Below are 17,372 nucleotides of genomic sequence, written 5' to 3'. Positions count from 1 at the left end.
GTTAAAGTGGTGAATAAGAATATTTAGGACCACGAAGATTATAAACTACTGAATCAAAGTAGATTATATTTTAGTGAGAATGTTCCTGTCAAACTTCCATAATAATTAAGTAGTCCAAAAGCAAGGGAAAGGACCTTTCTTTTCTCTTTATTGCATTAATTTGTGACAAAGCAAAAGAGATTGATAATTGTAGCCAGCTGGCTTTTCCTCTTACAGTATCTGTGCATATAAAATCATTTATCAGTTGTGCATATCTTTTACTTGCAACTTGGTGTGAGTGTTATATGCTTGAACAACAGTACATGGTGTACTCCTTGCAGATAAGAGCTTAAAATTGCGGTCAGTACTCAATATGATGAGAACAGCTTGCACTGAACAGGTAGTAGCCATGAATATGTCTTACTCAAGAAAGAAAACATCAAATTCCATACTAAAACAAATTAATTTAACTGTAAAGATTTTGAATACATAATTAGTTTCCAGGAATTGATGAATTATATATAAAGAATACTTACATATTTACTTTGTGACTGTAAATCTTTGCAAATCAAGATGTATGCCTGTGATTAAGGCAGAAGAGACCCAAAAACCAAAAGATCTTGTATCCCTTTTTGTAGTTTGCTAATGTTTGATAGGTCACAGTTTGATAAGTCATAGTTGCACAGAAGTTGAAAGTTGATGAATATCTTGTTTTTGTTTCTTTTATTTCTGAGGCCACATCAGAATTCTTTTTTTTTTCTTTTAAAGATTTATTTGTTTTTATTCAAGAACCTGGGTACAGGCCAGATGTGTGGGCGGGTGAGAGGATTCACTGGAGACAGAGTGGGAAACAGAACAGTCAGACTGACGAAATATACTGCTGAGGGGAGCAGCGGGCACGACAGGAGAGGTCTGCTTTGTCGTGTGGGATTTCGCGACCCATAGGGATCAAACCTGCGCTGCAGAGGCTGCGCACAGCTTCACATTGCTGTGCTCAACCTCCTGTGCCACCAGGGGAGGGCCCACATCAGAATTCTTCTTTGTGTCTTCTTTCTAATATATCATTTTGTGTTATTTTCTGTCATTTGATAGGTAGTGCTTTCCTTTCTTAGGAAATGTAGCAGCCTTTTTTTTTTTACACTGACTTTCTTCATTAACTTTCCAGTGCTCAGCTCTCTGACTTCTACTACTTGGTAATAACTTTTCTCATAGGCATTTTGGACATCTTCATTTTGCCTATTACATTGGAAAATCCCCAAACACTGTATTCTGCTCTATTCTCTAACAGCAGAAGCTTTGGTTATATTCAGCAGTATATTAATCTTTTGATCATTTGCCCTTATGGGAAGAACCAACACCTTTACCTCTAGCTTGGAGTCTAGATTTGGTATAGTTGTGGATGACCTTCAGTTTTGGCAGAATTAAGGCTCACAATTTCTCTGTCATTTAAATTTAACTTTCCTTCTAATTGAGATTTGATTTTTTTGCTTGAATAAAATCCCATTTTAACGTTAGAGTGACTGTCCTAACTCTAAGATTTTGAGCATAAATAAAGAATAAGATTTTAAAAGTGATTCTCATCAGATCATAGACAAATTAATTATGAATTGGCATCTTTAAAGATTTCCAGTTCAGCAATAGTGATCACCTATTGTTTTGCCCCTTCTGATATACTCTTACTCTCCTCCCTTCTCTACCCTCTGTCTCTCTACCCAAGAGGCTCTCTGTGAGGACTATACCAGGGCTTCTGTGGCCTCTGACTTCCTCCAAATGCAGAGTCCCAGCTGGAGATCCAAGGGAGGGAGGAGAGTGAGGTCAGGCTAATTATTCTCTTGGCTCCCTCCTTGTGGGCCTGCCTTGGCTGCCTGTGCCCCTCCATCCTAAGGTCATGGTTCTTCACTGTAAGACTGTCTCCTTTTTGGTTCCTGTAATCAATCCTCTTCATCTCTTTTACCCTAGACATGGTAACAGTTCTTCTGCTATCATTTTCAAATTACATAAGTTTCCCTTGTAGTTCCCTACACTGTGTCCTTATCTTTTTTTTTTTTTTTTTTTTTTTATAGAGGCATGCTTTATTTATTTGTTTGCTGGTTTGTTTGTTTGTTTTGTTTATACATGCACTGGGTACAGTCAGAAGCGCGGGAGGGTGAGAGAATTCACCAGAGCCAGAGCGGGAAGCAGAGCAGGCAGAAGGACCGAAGCACACTGCTGAGGGGAGCAGCGGGCGGCAGGAGATGTCTGCGCGCCATGTGGGACCCTCCTCTGGTGGCCGGGGAGCAGCCGGGGATCGTACCGGCGCCGCAGAGGCTGCGCGCAGCTTCGCAACCCAGCGCTCAACCACTGCGCCACCGGGGAGGCCCTGTGTCCTTATCTTTATACATAGTCCATTTGAAATAAGTTTCCACAAATTATCCTAATTTGAAATATGCCATCTGTTACTTGTTGGGGTCCTGTCTGATACAAATTTATCATTTCTTAGATTTTGGATATGATGAACTATTTTTGACTAAGTACCTACTATAGACACATTATCTGAACAAAGTATGTGGAGTAGGCACAAAATAAGAGTCACTGTCTTCTGAGGGATCTGCCATGTGAAGACAAGCTTCTCCTTTACCTTTTTCACTATTCAATCATTAATTGAATAACTGCTGTAAGCCAGACATGGTCAATGGATCTGAGGCAAATATGTGAGCACCATTTGGTTCTTGCCATTATATATCTCTATTTGAACTGTGTATTTACAGAACATGCTAGCTATTCAGATCCTGTACCAGAAAGTGATGAAGCCCCTCTATCCAAGCCTCATATATTTTCCAGGGTTAAAGTATGGATTAAGAGTATCACTGCTGGGCCTCCCCTGGTGGCACAGCGGTTGAACCCTGGACTGCGAAGCTGCCCGCAGCCTCTGCAGTGCTGGATCAATCCCTGGCCACCAGCGAGGGTCCCATATGGCGTGACAGACCTCTCCTGCCGCGCCCGCTGTTCCCCTCAGCAGTGTATTTCAGTCAGTCTGCCTGTTCTGCACCCTCCTCTGGCTCTGGTGAATTCTCTCACCCTCCCGCACTTCTGACTGTACCCAGTGCTTGTATAAATAACTAAATAAATCTTTTAAAAAAAAAAAAAAGAGTATCACTGCCACCACTACCACTACCATCCTCATCATCAGTTCATAAGGAGCTGAGTGTGAACACATGGAGGACATGGGCTTTGCCTTATTCTTCTTTAGAGTGTTAAAACTACACTGTACCTTGCTTGAGCCTATAGGAGACTTTCATGCTGAAATTCATTTTGTTGTTTTTTTTTTTTAAGGTCACACCGCTTGTTTTATAAACCTCTCTAATATTCAGTTTCTGAGTCTCTGTCATTGCTCTTTGTGGTCCTCAACTGAGTAGGAGGTATCAACGTGATTTCTGTCTCCCTACAGCCCATAGTGTTGTAGATCCTCATTCGCCCTCAGTAACTTCCTGCCTTAAAAGCTTGATAATAAAGCAGAAAGATCACTAGCCTGTCTGTTTGTACCTGATGCCTGATCCTGCCCGGTTCTGTTCTTAGTTTTGAATTCGTAATTTTCACTCCTGATACAGTGATCTGTGTGATTCTCAAGCATGACCATTCCTGAACTCTTCATAGGATCCCTTGTGCCTTGCTCTCTCTGAATGGGAATCGTGTAGAGTGTCAAGGAAACCCTCTAAGCAGATAGAAAAGTTCAGTTGAGCACAGTCTTTTAATTATTTTAGAATTAGGTAAGCTTCAGAAGGTTAAATTGATTTGGGAAATAACTTTAAAAAGTTTCTTCACTGTGGGCCTCCCCGGTGGTGCAAGGAATTAAGACGCAACCTATGAAGCTACCCGCAGCCACTGCAGCATGATTTCCATCCCCGGCCAGGGAGCTACCCACATGGCTCAGCAGACCTTTTCTGACTCGCCTGCTGCTCCCCTCAGCCATGTATTTCAGTCAGTCTGCCTGTTCTGTTCCCCGCTCTGTCTCTGGTGAATCCTCTAACCCCCACACCTCTGGCCTGTACCCCAGTTCTTATACGCATAAATAAAGAAATCTTTAAAAAAAAGTTTCTTCACTGTAAGACATCTCTTAGAACTGATGACTACTTTTTGGGAAAACCTGCTTTGCATTGTTGAATCCACTACACTCTCTAGTGAGAGTAACTTTCCCCTACATTGCTTTCAATGTCTGCTCACTAGAAGACATTGGTGTTAGAATACCTAGAATTTGGCAGATCAAGAAAGATGTAATACTCCCTATTCTGTGTGAAGGAGAGGAATGTGTGTGAGTGATCCTGTGAGTGATCCTTTTAGTTATCATTAATATCATTCTAAGATGATTTTGACAGCCCTGCACTTCATGTTCCTAATAGGAGACATCATCAATTTACAAAACAGTCAAAACTCCCCCTGATATTTTCTGGAGTTAGGGCCAAGGGGTTGTGTCTATGATGATCCTTTTTGATTCTACCAAATACATTGGGGGCAACCAGGAAAAAAATTCATTATACCTTACTGTAAAAGTAGGACTTGTGACTAAAAAGTTGTAACAAGCTTCAAGATGGTTTTATGGATGGTTTTCTCTCTTTGGCCTCCTTTCCTTACTCATTTCCTGCTTCAAGAATATCTCAACAACTTGTCCAAGTATGTCTCAACTCTTTTCTTTTTCTTTACTTGTCTTGCTGCTTCTCTGTAGGTGAACAAAACACAATCAAATTATTTCATATAACCCAAAGTCTTACAAGTCTGTAGATAATTTTGGTTGTCACGAAGTAATACTGCTAAGATTTCTACAAAACACAAGACAGCGCCCTATGAAAAAGACTTATCTGGCTAAAATTTTAATAGTTCTAAGGTTAAGAAACACTTATATAGGCCCTTATCTGTCCAATATAACTCTTTAATAATGAAAATGTTCTACTCAGTTGTTATTACTATTGATACATATGACCATTGAGCACTTTAAATGTGGCCTGTGAAAATGAGGAAGTGAAATTTTTATTTAATTTTAATTTAAATAGCCACACTATAGCTAGAGGCTACCATGCTAGACAGTGCAAATCTAGACCATAGGTCTCCTCTTTGAATACCTTAGCTTACAATTGATGAGCAGAAATTACCTGAGTAATTTGGATGATGAGGAAACTTAGAGCTAGCTGCAAAGGAAGTGTCTTCAAAGAAGTCATGTTATTGGAAGCAGTGTTGGATTCCAATGGAGAAGGAAGAAAGTTTGGAGGGGCCCCATCATTAGGGAGTTTATATGAGGCAGAGCCCAGAAAGCCATGGGGTGCCTTCTATTGAAAGGTGTTATACCATATTTATATCCGAATGGACATAGAATTGGATTAACCGTCCTGGGGAAAGAAGTTTAGTGAATAAAAAGGAATGGATTTGGATGGAAGAGATGATGGTGGGTAAAGTAATGAGGAAAGTATATTAAGAAACATGGAAGAAGGAGGTAATTAAGATAGGAGAGGTGTTGGAGGAAGAATGTGGTCAAGATAGATGAAGAGCATGTTTCATGGAGAAAATTAGTTACTGACTTTTCCTCCTCTTTTTCCTCTTCCTTCCCTTGTCTTAGTTTCATTGAATTTTCTGTTTTTTCTGTATCCATGTATATCATTCAGGGTTCCAGCAGGAAACATGTCATACTCAAATCTGAACAGGTTTGAGGAGTTTGTAAAACGACTATTTACAAGGATATTAGCAAAAGGTAGGGTGGCACAAGGTGTAATACCAGCGCCCAGGACTGTTAGAAGTGGAGTGTACTTATCACCTGTAGGCTTGAGGTAATAAGGGAGGAGGCCACTCCTGGAACCCAACATCATGGAGGACTGAGGACTGGGCTTCCTGGTAGGAGCTGCCACCTTCTTCAGAGGATTTAGGAAACTATCGGTGATCTGGCTCGGAAGAAAGAACTAAGACTTCCCTCTCTCCATTCCTTATATCTTTTTTCCTCTCAGCCTCCCCAAAGTATCCTTCAACCAGAAGCCAGAGGATAGGTTACGTCAGTGAATGTGATACACGCAGGTCAACCTCCTGGAACTGAGCAGGGTAAGGATGGGTACACAATGATATAACCAGCACACCTTGCCTTCTTTCCCTCTCAGTGGCTGTACATGTAACTTTTTTTCTCTCACTGTTCCTCAGCATTCTCTTGTTAACCCAGTCTGTCCTTTATAACTAAGACTATTTTAACTTTGGCAAGTATATGTGTAGTATTGGTGTTACAACTCTTTGGGCTGATTTCTCATTATCCTTTTTCTGCCTACCTAATATTACAGTCCCAGGCTTTCTCACATAGATGTCTCACTTCTTTTGCTAATCCTGAGATCAGTTTTCTATGCTAGAAGCAGTCCTGTGCCCTCACATAGAATGAATGACAGATGACCTTGAATAATCTCCAAAAGAACTTTCCAAGAGTATAATATAATACTTACATACCAGCAGATGATATTAGATCATAGAGGCATTGGAAGGTATTGGTTTTCAAGCAACGAGAACTTGAACTTCTTGACAAAAGGAAAATGGTGATTTAATCATCTTGAGAAAGAAGTAAGAAGGTCAAAAACTAGGTTTGAAATGGACAGGAGAGATACAAGTGATGATTCAGATATGGAATATGCAGTTGGGCACCTACTTAGACTTGGAAGCAATGGAGAAGTAAAGAGTAAAGATCATTTCAGTAGTCCAAACCTGAGTAAATGAGATCACTGTGATATTATTAAGGAAAAGACAAAAAATTGAGTAACATTTTCTTGGGAAGTTGAGTCATATTTAGGGCAACTTGAAGTCTCTAGAGATGTCATGGGAACATTGAAAGATGTAGGTCTGAAGCTCAGAGAGTGGTTGAGACTAGAGAAAAAAAGAACATGTGTTTATGGATGTAGGAATGGGTGAGATTCCCAAAGGCCAGAGTATTAGAAGCTTCTCAAACTTAGGGTCATCATAAGGCTATGCTTGGATAGTGGGAATTGACTGCTCCCCCTCCTCCAGAAGCTTGTACTTCATTTGGTTTGGAATGATACGCCTGTCCCAAGGACATTATTTTTTAATGAGTATCTGAGTGATTCTGATGCAATTTAAGGTGCACTATGTTTTAGCAGAGAGAAGTTTCAGAGACCATTGCAGTTTCAGAAATATGTCAGGTTAGAAGGAAAATGGGATAGTTGAAGAATAAGAAATAGATAAGTAAAAGCCTGATCTGGGTTCCTTTATAGGTTATCTGCTTCTTCTGTCTAGCCAGCTTCAATATTCTTTCCTTGTCTTGAACCCTTGACAGCTTCACTGTTGTGTCTTGGTGTATGTTTCATTCTGTTTAGGAACCCTGGTGTTTTAGCTTCATGAACTTGTATAATTAGTTATTTTTCCAGGTTGGGGAAGTTTTCCTCTATTATTTCTTTAAGTTCTCTGTTCCCTTCTTCCCCCTCTGGGATATTCTCATATTGCCTTTTCATTCTCATATTGCCTTTTCCCTTGGAATCAGATAATTCTCAAAGTGTTTCTTCTTCTTCTTCTTTTTTTTTTTTTTTGCTTTGTATCTCTCTTCTTCCACCAGAATTCTTTGTTCATCATATATACTTCAACATCACTAATTTGATCTTCTATTTGGCCTATTCTACTTTCATAGTTTCTCCAGAATTTAAAAATATTCTCTACAGATATTTTTATATCTTGCATTTCTTTTATTTTCTTATTTAAAACTTCAATTTCGATATTCTGTTCATTAGTTTTTTCTTAGCTCATTTGTTTTTCTGTGCTTTCTTGTATATCTTTGATTAGCTTTTTGTGTTTTCTCCCATTTCTCTGAATGTTCTTATGATGGAAATTTTTATTCTGTATTTGATAGGAAGAACAGATCTTCTATGTCTTTGTGATTAGGTCCTGGGGATTTGTTCTCTCACTGTGGTGTAATATCCCCCTGAAAACTCAGGCTGCCATTTGTTGTGGTTTTTTTCATCTCATTATTATTTGCTTTCCAAAACTAAGAGTGAAGCACTTCTATTTTTCCAATAGATGGAGTTTTTATCAGGGAGAACTAATATGGATGGGTCTTCAGTGAGTGGCAGGGATGTCCTGTCTGTGGAGTCTGCTATTCTGGGTTTTTACCCAGGCCTCTTCCTGGTTTTTGATGAGGATGTTTGATGTCAATGGGGTGTCTGTTGCTTGGGTCTGCCCTCACACTCATTCAGGATGCTCACCAGTGCTATGCTGCTCTCAATGGGTCATCTGCTGAGTTGGCTTTGTCCCTCCTGCTCATCTGGAGAGCCTTCTGAGGACCTACAGTGCTCCTGCTAATGGCAGGTCTGCCACTGGCTGTGCCTCCTTCCATGGGCTATTGTCTTGCATAGCCCACATCTTGTTCAAGACACATTGTTGTAGAGTATGAAGATCAGCATAAGGCCAATCAGTTTGGTGAATAGGGGCCCATCCTGAAAAACATTGATAAAGTAATATCTATGAAGTAGTGGATTTATAAGTAACTTTACAAGGAGTGGAAGCAGTGATGGATAGTGAGGAAGTTGAGACACCTACTCTAATGCTTGGTGAACAATAGAAGCACAATAATATATTTTCTTGGCCACACAAGGACTTAGGTAGAAGGGATATTTAAAGCTCTTGAAACAGAATGTAATAATCAAAATAATTAAATTAATATATTAGCAATGCAAGCATTAACTATTTTTACCTTTCCTCATAAGAACAAAATTCATAGAACAATGAAGTCCTTTGTAGATACCTTGGAGATATTCTGAGAGCTATGTTTTTATAACACAGTCTGGAAATACAAATAGTTAATAGGTTTGTTTATTCTAAGTAGGTCAGAGCAAATCATTCTAATGGTTTTGAATTGGCATGAACAAGCAGGACTACCCTCTCATCTTGCAAATGCGTACTGCTCTTCGCAAATGAGCATATTTCCAAAAATGAGCCATTGTAGATAATTCTTTGTAGAAAGATAAATTATGCCCAAAGTGGCACCCATCCACCTGCCTGTTCAATATTTCTTTCCCTCCTCCAGGCACATGTGTTGCTCAATATGGGAGCTTTCTTCTAAGGACTTCATGCTCAACTGGGTAAGATAGCACTAATCCCCAGGAAAGGCTCAACTGCTTAACATCATGCCTGATGTTAAGACATCAAGCATGCAGAGGCATATGGATTTTTGTTGATCACTCTCAATGGGAGAGAAGATTTCATTAGCCAAAGAAAGATACCTTTTTGTAAAATTTAGTGACTGAAAGAAAAAAGAGTCAGGGATGTTATTGTCAAGATAAACTGTGGAGGCAATTCATCTACCAACTCCAAGAAGACTGTTTTGGGGACTTTCACATATACTGTAAATTATGATGAAAGGATAATCTGACTTATGTTACCTCATATAGTCCATGACAGAACCCAGAAAGGTAGGCGGTGTTATCAACATTTTGCAAAGGATAAGACTAAAAAATGAGGAAACTTATACAAGGTTGTCCAATTAATAAGAGGCCAAGGAGGAGCACAAATTCACAGACAGCGCCTCCCTGGTGGTGCAAGGGGTTAATCTCAGCACTATGAAGCTATCCTCAGCCACTGCAGCATGGGTTTGATCCCCAACCAGGGAGCTGACCTGCATGGTGTAGCAGACCTCTTTTGTCTCACCTGCTGCTCCCCTCAGCAGTGTATTTCAGTAGATCTGCCTGATCTGCTCCCCACTCTCTCTCTGGTGAATCCTCTCACTACACTCCTCCCCACCCACCCCCACACATCTCTGGTGTATACCCCAGTTCTTCTATGTAAAAATAAATAAAATCTTTAAAAAAAATTCACAGACAAAATCTCTCTTTTACCCCAGTAAAATTGTATAGCAATACCAGCAGTGATCCAAGCAATAGCACATTCATGACATTTGTTTTTGATTCATGTAATACAATTTTTAACAGATTAATTGTGCCAATGAAAAGTGTGAAGTCATCTAGTTTGTACATAGTTTCTCCTCCCTTTTTTCTTTCTACTAAAACTTAAAAAAAAAAAAAACAAACTTAAATCCAAGCCACATTTCTTAGAGTCCTCTGAAATACTTGGCTCAGGTTTATGTCCTCTCCCAGTGCTAAATTACTCTTGTTATTCCCATGTTTATGGAGAGTAAAAAATCTCTTTTTACTCACTATATATGTATGGGCTTTTCCTCATCAATGGGAATTTTCATTTTTTAAGTAAATAACCATTAACCATTCTCCTGCTCATCTTGATGTCAAAAAAGAACAATTCGTTCCCCTGACTGACTGAAATAGAGATATCAAGGAAATTTCTACAGGAGGTACAGAGAAATTATTTGTTTTGCCTGTTTTCCTGCTCTCCTTGCATCTTCTGTCAGTGGTTTTATCATCAAGTTAGTCTAATTGTTGCATTTCAGGCTCCATGTTGCTATAGTAAAAGTGCTTCAACTCTTGCCACAGTTTCTTTATAACATTTATGCTTTATACAACCCATTCTGAGAATCTTAGAATTGACAGGAGATGGTCTGAGAAGATTAGAATGATCCCACTGGCTTTGTGAAGGTTTGGAAACGCACAATTGGAAACTAAAAAACTCTTTGATGCCAAAAATGATGAATAATGCTTCCTAAACCCAGTGCAAGAACTACTTGACATGCAGTAGGCACATTTATCAACTCCTTGAGATAAAAATGATTATTCTTCCATAAGCCTTTAGACCCTGGTACAAGGTGTGCTTGACACACAGTAAGAACTTGATAAATATTATTAAACAAGAAATTCCCCTCCTAGGTATTTACTCAGAGGACAGAATCATTAATTCAAAAGGGCACCTGCATCCCTATGTTTATAGCAGCACTATTTACAATAGCTACGCTATGGAAACAACCCAAATGCCCAAGAATAATGACTGGATCAAGAAGATGTGGTACATATACACCATGGAATATTACTCAGCACTCAAAAAAGATAAACACATGCAATTTGCAGCAACATGGATGGAACTGAAAGGGATCATGCTCAGCGAAATAAGCCAGAAAGAAAAAGAAAAACACCAGATGGTCTCGCTCATAGCAGGAATTGAGAAAACCTAAATAAAGGACCAGGAAAAAGACTAATTATAATAAAGTAAAAATCAAAATCAACAAGCAACTATAAACCAGAGACACACTACGGGGTTGGGGGAGGAGGATTAGGGTCAAAATAAGGGGGGTGGGAATTGTATGGGGAATATAACCAAGATGAAAATGCGTACATTGTGCAAAAATGAAAAATGATGTAAAAATATATAAATACCAAAAAAAAATAAAAGAAATATGAGTGGCTTTATTGAGATTTCAACAGGAGAGACAAGCCCGGAGATGTTTCAGGAAGTAACATCACAATGGCTTCCTAAGGAAAACCCCAGATTCAGTTCAAATTTGTGTTGGTTGGTGATGTTGGTACTGGGAAAACTACATTCATGAAATGACTTTTTACCATTGAATTTGAGAAGTATGTAGTTGTTGAGGTCCATCCTCTTGTGTTCCATACCAAGTGGACCTGTGAGGTTCAGCTAGTCAGGAGAAATTTGTGAACTGAAAGATGGCTGTTATGTCCAAGTCTAGTACTGAAGGACATTTCTTCCAAAATTAATTACAACTTTGAAAAGCCCTCCCTTTGGTTTGCTAGAAAACTAATCAGAGACCCTAGCTGGGTTACCATGCTTGCTCTTGCCCCACCAGAGGTTGTCAGCTTTGGTGGCACAGTATGATCATGATTTAGAGGTTGCTCAGACAACTGCTATCCCACATGAAGATGATGACCTGTGAGAGAATGGAGCCCAGGATCAGAAGTCTAGTTTTAAAGGCAATTTTGTCACAGGACAGTGTTGCAGTGTTTGCCACTTTATTATATAGCTAAGCAGAACATGTGCTCAATATTTGGGATGCTATAGGAGATGAATGGGCCTTGGAGTGAATATGGCAGTTTTAAAACCTTCATATTTTGGATCTGTGTATTGACTCTTTTAGAATGCAGTTTCCTCTTTGAGTTTCCAGTACAAGACTGCTATAGTCACAGAACAGTATTCAGTGGTAAAATATTGTTTATTATCATTCCCATTCCTTTTTGTTTAGAATTCCTTTTTGTTTAGAATAAAATTGTATTTCAAATATCTAAAAAAACCCCAAAGATTTCAACAGAAACACCTCAACAAAAATTCAGTGGGACCAGGGCATCTGATTTGTGAAACAAGCAAGAGATTTAAGGTTACTCAATATTTTCTAATTTTTTTTCATGGTTAGAATTATGTGATAATTTTAAATCAAACCTTTTCTCCAGCGGCCCAGAGAGTAAATATTTTAGATATTGTAAGTGGATATAAAAGTTGTGTTCGTGCAGTTACTTAGCCCTGCTTGTAGTGTGAAAACCCATCTGGACAATATAGGAATGAATGAGCATGGCTGTGTTCCACGAAATATTATTTACAGAAATGGGCTGTAGGCTGGATTTAACCCAAGGAAAATGGTTTGCCCATCCCTGATTTTAGGGTTTGAAATTAATTCAGTCGACTTCTAAAGCATATCAAAAACTATTTTGTGAGTCAGTTCCCTATGTAGAAATAAATGACAAGATATGAAAGTCTTTAAATATAGCTATGACCTCTGTAACCATTAACGTAGGTCAGTGAATTAGGAATGTAGGAAAATGGAGAGGGATAGGGTTACATTCCGTGAGCTCTCCTGTTAGTCTAACCATAAATGTAAGGTGTTAGCTGTTTAGAGTTTATATCATTTGGCCCAGTAATGCTGCTCCTTGGAGTATGTCGTAAGATATATCACAATGAAGGCAAATGTTTATGTACAGATGTTTAACACAAGTCACTTTAAATAAAAATTTAAAAATCATTTAAGCATGCAACATTAGAATAATGATTAGGCATATTATGATATATCTACATGAAAAAATACATCTATTGCCACCCTCTCACTACAGAGTCTTTGAGACCCAGAACAAAAAAATGAATAGAGATGCATAAATTATGCCTGAATATTTAAATTTATAAACCAATTCACCAGAATTGATTTTGAATTAGTGTATATTTTAATGCTCCTACTTTGACTAGTATGCCTTCTTAATGACCTGGGAGGCCAGGTTTAAATTTAAAATTCTCTGAGTCTTTGGAATTCCACGTTGGAATGTGGTAGCCTGGGGAGAGCCAGCCCCCTACTCCTCCCAGCTCTTTTCAGTCCTGTACCAAGAGCAGCCTTTACACACACTTGTGAGGACATTCAACCCTTACATCCAAAGTCCATCAATACTCTTGGACTGCTTGTCTACCCTGTGGCCAGAGGGCTCAGTGCTGTGCAGCTGTCCCTAATTGGATAGGCCTGGGAAGAGGTCTATGCTGGGATTTTTCATCATGGAATTGGAGGATTCTGAGAACCTGTAATTGCTCTGGAAGAGCAATATTGACTGTGTGCATACATCCTCCGTTCCCAATGTATCTCTCATCTAATAGCAAAGGGGATAGCCACAGGAGGGACCAAGCAGACTGCTATAAAAACAAGGTCCTGGGCATGGGAGCCCAGTCCTGTTTAAGAACAATATTGCCCATTAGAGTATCTAGTAAAAGGCTTGAAAGACATCAGAAATGTTTTTGATCTGATTTTATTGGAAAGAGGTTTAATAGTAAATATGCAAGCTAATTATGAAAAGAAAAATCTATATGACGAGAACTGGGAGGGAAGAGGCAGAATAAGAAGGGGGTATGCTGAAAGATTAAATGTAATTGTCTCTGAGTGCTGAGGTTAGGGTGGTCTTAAATTTTTTCAATTAATTAATTTATTTATATTGAAGTAACATTGATTTACAATACTGAATATGATTCTGAGATATAAGATCATCCCTCTTCAATGGAGCTGGAAGGGATCATGCTTAGAGAAATAAGCCAGAAAGAAAAAGAAAAATACCAGATGGTCTCACTCATAGCAGGAATTGAGAGAATCTAAATAAGGGACCAGGAAAAAGAATAACTATAATAAAGAAAAAATCAAAATCAACAAGCAACTATAAACCAGAGACACACTATGGGGGGGGGAAGGGTGGGTAGAGGAGGGATTGGGGTCAAAATAAGGGGGGTGCAATTGTATGGGGAATATAACCAAGACGAAAATGCATACATTGTGCAAAAATGAAAAATGATGTAAGAAATATATTTTAAAAAACCCAAAAAAAGTAAACAAAAAAAAAAGTTCATTATGAACATTGGATGCATTTCTACATTAAAATGTTAGCACTTTTTTTCTCAGAGATCAAAAAAGATAAGCTCATGCCATTTGCAGCAACATGGATAGAGCTGGAAGGGATTATGCTCAGTGAAATAAGTCAGAAGGGAAAAGAGAAATACTACATGGTTTCACTTGTAGGAAGAATATAGGGAAACCAAACAGAGTATCAGGAAAAACACAACACTTTCAGACAGACCATAGATCTGAGGCTTACAGCAGGGGAGGGGGAGGTTAAAACAGGGAGGAAGCACAAGGGATTATGGTGACAGTTCACTGGTGCTGTGGGAGAACTATGGGGACTACATCTGAGGGGAGAAATGAAATACTATACCAAAATGAACAATGATTTAAGAAAGTAAATTTAAAATAAATTAGTATTTTATGTTATTTCTTAGAGTCTTTGTTATGCAAATAAAAATATTGTCTTTATACTTAAAAAAAAAAAAAAGATCATCCCTCTTCAGGTAAATGTTACCACACTATAAGCTAGAGTGGTTTTTTTTTTTAATTTTATTTTTTTATTTTTTTTACATCATTGTTCATTTTAAAACAATATAACAATATTTGCTTATCCGCCCCCCCCCTCAGGTGTAGTCCCCATAAAATTTCCTTCACCAGTGCACCCGTGCACTATCACCACAGTCCCCTGTGCTCCTCCCTCCTTCCCTAGGGTAGTTTTTTTAAAACAACTTTTTTTCTACTCACTGTATTTCCTACAAAGAGCATGCATTACATTGATAATCAGGAGGAAAATAACCAGAAAACACTTCCTAAAATTTTGGCAAGGAGTGTTAATAGATTGAGCATAGTATTAAGTAATTAGTTTTCTTTGTCATAATTCTGAGGAGGCTCAAAAGGCTTATTTTCACTTTCCTTGTGCTCTTTAAAGTAACACTTATTACCCTTATTATTATGAAAGACTTGCAATGAAAGTTGTTTTAAAATTATATAGAGTGAGACAGTAGGAAAAGAGGGCAGAGCTTGGTTTGGGTCTCATCATTACTAGCTATGTAAATTAGGGAAATCCTTTAGCTTCTCTCAACTCCTGAGTTCTTTTTTTTGTAAAATGAATATAATAATAGCCACCTCATAAGATGTTTGTGGACAACTATGGTAAGAGCAGACCTGGTGTATAGTAGGCCATTGGTATTACTTTCCCTACCAGTCCCTACCCTATTCTATGACTTGTGAATAAGGAGTAGAACGGATTTAGAACTCAGTTTCTCAAGATGTTTGCGAATTAATGGGAAAGGTGGGCCTCCCCTGGTGGCGCAGTGGTTGAGCGCTGGGCTGCGAAATGGTCTGCATCCTCTGCAGGGCCAGGTCGATCCCCAGCCACCAGCGAGGGTCCCACATGGCCCGCAGATCTCTCCTGCCATGCCCGCTGCTCCCCTCAGCAGTGTATTTCGTCAGTCTGCCTGTTCTGTTCCCCACTCTGGCTCTGGTGAATTCTCTCACCCTCCACGCTTCTGACTGTACCCAGTGCTTGTATAAATAAATAAATGAATTTTTTTTAAAAGATTTATTCATTTATTTATTTATACAAGCACTGGGTACAGTCAGAAGCGCAGAAGGGTGAGAGAATTCACCAGAGCCAGAGCGGGGAGCAGAGCAGGCAGAAGGACCAAAGTACACTGCTGAGGGGAGCAGCGGGCGGCAGGAGAGGTCTGCGCGCCTTGTGGGACCCTCCTCCGGTGGCCAGGGAGCAGACGGGGATCGAACCGGCGCTGCAGAGGCTGCGGGCAGCTTCGCAACCCAGCTCTCAACCGCTGCGCCACCGGGGAGACCCTAAATGAATCTTAAAAAAAAAAAATGGGAAAGGTAACACACAAAACTTGTAATGATCAGGTAGAGTGCAGTGGTCCAATAAAATCCAAGTACGTATGAAGAATAAAACTAATGGAGTGATTGGTGTTGATGGTAATTCACTTTTTTCGGGTCTGGTGAAAATGTCACTCAAATAAATGATGTTTATGTATGTACATTAAAATAACTTAAGCCACAATATTTAAACCCAGAATTCCTCAGAGACTGTGAGTGGAGTTTCTATGATCTTGGGAATATTTATTAACTGGATAAAAAGGCAGACACAATGTACAGATCTCTTCATAATTGACTTAGAGTCTAGGTAAAGGATATAGTTATTAATTTTACTTCAAATTGAGTTCCTATCAATAGTCTGCTTATTGCAGTAAACCAAGGACTTGTGTTAGTGATAACCAAAAAGAAAATCTGCCACCTTTATCGCTTGTGTTATTGAAGGCATCAGCAAAACTAGGACATGAGCAATTTCCTTTTGTTCCAGTTTTTGTCTAAGTGATGTGAGAGAAAGCTCTGACTCAAATTATAGAAAACCAGAGAAGATGCAATATTATATTTCCAATACTCAAAAGATTACAGCCGAAATTTGTCTCCCAGATCTTTTTGTCTCTGTCAAATTGCAGTAAATCATTTTGGTGGTGGCTGAGGTGATGAAGCTAGGATTAATACACAGAACATCAGGCACAGAAATTATTATTCCTGCCTTGCCCACATGTTTTGTGTTGTTGGGACTTTCCGAGCTTGCTTATGCCCATGTTAACTGATGTAAAAGCTACTTCTTGCTACTTGACTATTATAAATGACAGTAGATAATGTTTCCAGAAGTTGTTTTAAGATGTTGAAAAAGGAGTATCTACAGAAATACAAAGTTATGGGGCCTCCCTGGTGATGCAAGGAGTTAAGTGTCAGCACTGTGAAGCTATCCACAGCCACTACAGCATGAGTTCGATCCCCTGCCTGGGAGATGACCCACATGACACAGCAGACCTCTTCTGACTCACCCGATGCTCCCCTCAGCAGTGTATTTCAGTGGATCTACCAGTTCTGCTCCCCACTCTGTCTCTGGTGAATCCTCTCATCCCCCACACCTCTGGCCTGCATCTCAGCTCTTGTATGCATAAATCAATAAATCTTAAAAAAAAAAAAGAGATACAAGTTAAACTGCCATTATTGTTACCCCTACTTATTACTATGCCTTTAAAAACCTTATCTTCTTAGTAATGTTTCTTAGCAACTAGGTATAAGTTTACTGAAATAGATATCTTCTTTCTTAACATGTTTTAAAAATTCCCCTATCGTGGCTATATAATGTTTAAAAAAT

General features: G+C 39.0%; 1 protein-coding gene across 7 annotated transcripts in view; it reads left to right on the top strand.

The window, feature by feature from the left end:
• The window catches only part of GREB1L (GREB1 like retinoic acid receptor coactivator), a 248,282-nt gene that overhangs the window by 77,984 nt on the left and 152,926 nt on the right, over nucleotides 1–17,372 (top strand). For 3 of the 7 annotated variants that reach the window (XM_054694144.1, XM_054694143.1, XM_054694145.1), the window contains one exon: nucleotides 5,946–6,036. The exons of the other annotated variants lie outside the window; for them this stretch is intronic. The gene's annotated coding sequence lies outside the window, so the exon portion shown is untranslated. The remainder of the gene's footprint in view (nucleotides 1–5,945; nucleotides 6,037–17,372) is intronic. 7 annotated transcript variants of the gene reach the window in all.

The sequence above is a fragment of the Talpa occidentalis genome, unplaced genomic scaffold (genome assembly GCF_014898055.3).
Source record: "Talpa occidentalis isolate TD23 unplaced genomic scaffold, MPIMG_talOcc4v2.1 talOcc4.13, whole genome shotgun sequence".
NCBI classification, from domain to species: domain Eukaryota; kingdom Metazoa; phylum Chordata; class Mammalia; order Eulipotyphla; family Talpidae; genus Talpa; species Talpa occidentalis.
Note: the sequence above shows the minus strand (reverse complement) of the source record. Positions and strands in the feature narration are given on the sequence as shown.